Below are 4,606 nucleotides of genomic sequence, written 5' to 3'. Positions count from 1 at the left end.
TGGTCACCCTGGTTCCAAGTGTCGTCTTGTTACAATTCTGGTGGCGCATTGCACCCAGCTTCACTCCTTATTTTTTTTAAATAGTGGAATATACATATTTCTCTTTTTCCCTTTATGTTTCCCCTTATGTACCCCTTTTGTGTTGCAATTATGTTAGAAAGATATTAAGTAAGGTAATTTATACTGAAGTGGATGGATTAATCAAACCCATCATGACGTAGTGATTATTATATGAAGTAAGTCAGACAGAGGAAGACAAATATGATGCCACTTGTATGTGGAATCTAAAAAATGATACAAATGAATTTATTTGCAAAACAGAAACAGACTCACAGACATAAGAAACGAGCTGATGGTTACCAAAGGGGAAATGTGGGGGAGGGATAAATTTGGAGTTTGGGATTAACAGATACACACTACTATATATAAAATACATAAACAGCCAGGGCCTACTGTCTAGTACAGGGAACTATATTCAGCATTTCACAATAACCTGTAATAGAATAATCTATCTATTGATAAAACCTGAATCACTTTGCTGTACAGCTGAGACTAAGGCAACATTGTAAACCAACTATACTTCAATAAAAAAAATCCATTACCAAACTTCTAGAACAGCAAACTATAAGGTAGTTTCTGCTCCTTGTAAATAAAATAGTCTCATCAGCACAGATACTACAACTAATGAAACATAATGTTACTGTTTCCTAGGCTGGTTTGGATTTTAACTGGGGGCAATGCTTAACTCAGGACAAAATGTCTCAAAAGGAAGAAATCCTAGGGTCAGCAACCAGTCTTTGGACATATTTTTTAATAGAGAAGATTTCTTAATATTCACTCAGTCAACAATATTTTATCAGCAACTCTCCAAGCTAGCTGCAGTGAGTGATACAAAGGTATTTAAAGAAATGGGTCCTTGCTCCAATATGTAGCTAGGAAGAGAAAATATACGTAATTGAAAAGTTAACTAACCAGTGAAAGGGGGAGGAAAGCAGTAAATCATCATGCTCTAGAAGCAGAGGGGGATGAGTGGATTCACTGCTGCAATCACCAGTGATATGGTTGTGTCATAGCAGCAGCAATGACTAGCCTACGGGAGGCAGCCCTGAAGTAGTGGAAACAGTACTGCCTGAACTCCTACGTAAGATATTGAGTTCATTCCTTATCATAAGAAAGTGTGTCAGAGATGAGATTTGCTGAAATTCTAGAGCATGGGTCACAAACTCAAATACCTTCAAGACCCAGAAGATAAGTAAAGCCATGACAGGGCAGACAGGGCACAGAAGTCTGTAGAAAGTGGCAGAAAAACGGAGTGCTCGTGCCCTCCCTAGAACTTGTCAGTGTGAAACTACGGATGCTGGTGGGAGGGGGCAGCCTAAACTTGTCTGAAGGCAGGATTCAGTCACGGCTTTTGTACTGAATTCCACTTTTTGATATGAGCTACCTATGATCAGTCTTAAAAATTTTGCTAGTAGTTATGTCTGCACTTTATGTTCAAACAGGAATAAGGTTCTGATAGCACATGACCACTGAAAGAAATATGACTGATTACTTTAGTTTTTAAATGGGTGACAGTTGACAGCCGTGCATTAATCTACACCTGCAGACACTCAGCTGCCACTGTTTGACCCCTTTGGCTGTGTTTAGATGTGGCCTGTACTCAAGGCACTTTTAGCCTTTGCTCCAACTTTCATTTTTATGTGGAAAAATGGAAATAAAGACCAGGTGACAGAGACACTGGCCAAAAAAAAAAAAAAAAAAGTATGATCTATGACAACAACCAGAATACAATGAAAATAAAGATAGCAGAGACCTTTCATATCTTTCCATGGAAAGGGAGATTAATAAATAAAACTAAACAAGACAAAAAAAAGACAACTAGAAGGCAGTTTTAAGTGAGACCACCAATGATGGAAATACCTCATTTTTCTGATGCTTTCCAGTAAGTCACAGTGCTATATCTTTATAAACAGAGATTATAAAAGGCAAAGTGGTTGACTGAGGAGGCTTCACAAATACCTGAGGAAAGGCAAGAAGCGAAAAGCAAGAAAGGGAAAGATGTACCCAACTGAATGCAGAGTTCAGAGAATAGGAAAGAGAGAGAAGTCCTTCTTCAATGAACAATGCAAAGCAGTAGAGGAAAATAATAGAATGGGAAAGACTGGAGATCTCGTCAACAAAGGTGGAGATATCAAGGGAACATTTCATGCAAAGATGGGTGCAATAAAGGACAGAAATGGTAAGGACATAACCAGAGGCAGAAAAGATTAAGAAGAGGTGGCAAGAATACACAGAATTGTACAAAAAAGGCCTTAATGACCCGGATAACCATAATGGTGTGGTCACTCAACTAAAGTCAGATATCCTGGAGTGTGAAGTCAAGTGGGGCCTTAGGAAGCATTACTGCAAACAAAGCTAGTGGAGATGATTGAATTCCAGCTGAGCTATTTCAAATCCTAAAAGATAATGCTGCACTCAATATGTCAGCAAATTTGGAAAACTCAGCAGTGGCCACAGAACTGGAAAAAGTCAGTTTTTATTCCAATCCCAAAGAATGTTCAAACTACCAGACAATTGTGCTCATTTAGCGTGCTAGTCACTTCACGGGAAATAGATGGGGAAACAGTGGAAACAATGGCAGACTTTATTTTTTTGGGCTTCAAAATCACTGCAGATGGTGACTGCAGCCATGAAATTAAAAGATGCTTACTCCTTGGAAGGAAAGTTATGACCAACCTAGATAGCATATTCAAAAGCAGAGACATTACTTTGCCAACTAAGGTCCGTCTAGTCAAGGCTATGGTTTTTCCAGTGGTCATGTGTGGATGTGAGAATTGGACTGTGAAGAAAGCTGAGCACCAAAGAATTGATGCTTCTGAACTGTGGTGTTGGAGAAGACTCTTGAGAGTCCCTTGGACTGCAAGGAGATCCAACCAGTCCATTCTAAAGGAGATCAGTCCTGGGTGTTCTTTGAAGCTGAAACTCCAATACTTTGGCCACCTCATGCGAAGAGTTGACTCATTGGAAAAGACTCTGATGCTGGGAGGGATTGGGGGCAGGAGGAGAAGGGGATGACAGAGGATGAGATGGCTGGATGGCTTCACCGACTAGATGGACGTGAGTTTGAGTGAACTCCGGGAGTTGGTGATGGACAGGGAGGCCTGGCGTGCTGCGATTCATGGGGTTGCAAAGAGTCGGACACAACTGAGTGACTGAACTGAACTGAACTGAAGGTTATGCTAAAAATCCTTCAAGCTAGGCTTCAGCAGTATGTGAGCCAAGAACCTCCAGATGTAGAAGCTGGGTTTAGGAAAGGCAGAGGAATCAGAGATGAAATAACCAATATTCATTGGATCATTGAGAAAGCAAGGGAATTATAGGCTACTACATGAAAGTCTTTGAGTGTGTGGATCACAACAATCTGAGAAAAATTCTTAAAAGGATGCGAGTATCAGACCACCTTACCTGTCTCCTGAGAAACCTGAATGCAGGTTAGAACAATGCAACTGAATGAAACAGAACGTTCCATGGAACAACAGACTGGCTCACCCTGTTTATTTAACTTATATGCAGAGTATATCATGTGAAATGCTGGACTGGATGAATCACAAGTTGGAATCAAGATTGTTGGGAGAAATATCAACAACCTCATATATGCAGATGACACCACTCTAGTGGCAGAAAGGGAAGAGGAACTTTTTTTTTTTTTTTTTTTTTAGTGAAGAGGAACTTATAGAATCTCTAGATGAGGGTGTAAGATGAGAGTGAAAAAGCTGGCTTAAAACTCAACATTCACAAAATAAGATTATGGCATCCGGTCCCACCAAATTCATGGCAAATAGAAGGGGAGAAGATAAACTCAGTGACAGATTTTATTTTCTTGGGCTCCAAAATCACTGCAGATGGTGACTGCAGCCATGAAATTAAAGGATGCTTGCTCTTTGTGAGGAAAGCTATGACAAATCTAGACAGCATATTAAAAAGCAAAGATCACTTTGCTGACAAAGGTTCATATAATCAAAGCTATGGTTTTTCCAGTTCAGTTCAGTTGCTTAGTTGTGTCAGACTCTTTGTGACCCCATGGACTGCAGCATGCCAGGCTTCCCTGTCCATCACCAACTGGAGCTTACTCAAACTCATGTCCATTGAGTTGTGATGCCATCCAACCATCTCATCCTCTGTCATCCCCTTCTCCTCCCGCCGTTTTTGCAGTAGTCATGTACAGATGTGACAGCTGGACCATAAAGAATGCTGAGTGCTGAAGAATTGATGCTTTCTAATTGTGGTGGTGGAAAAGACTCTTGAGAATCCCTTAGACAGCAAGGAGATCAAACCAGTCAATCTTAAAGGAAATAAACCCTGAGTATTCCCTGGAAGGTCTGATGCTGAAACTGAAGCTCTAATATTTTGATCACCTGATGTGAAGAGCCAACTCACTGGAAAAGCTTCTGATTGCTAGGAAAGATTAAAGGACAAGGAGAAGAGGGTGGGAGAGGATGAGACGGTTAGATTGCATCACTGATGCAATGGACATGAATTTGAACAAACTCTGGGAGATAGTGAAGGACAGGGAAGCCTGGTGTGCTGCAGTCCATGGCGTTGTGAA

This window comes from Capra hircus, chromosome 7 (genome assembly GCF_001704415.2).
Source record: "Capra hircus breed San Clemente chromosome 7, ASM170441v1, whole genome shotgun sequence".
NCBI lineage: Eukaryota > Metazoa > Chordata > Mammalia > Artiodactyla > Bovidae > Capra > Capra hircus.
Note: the sequence above shows the minus strand (reverse complement) of the source record.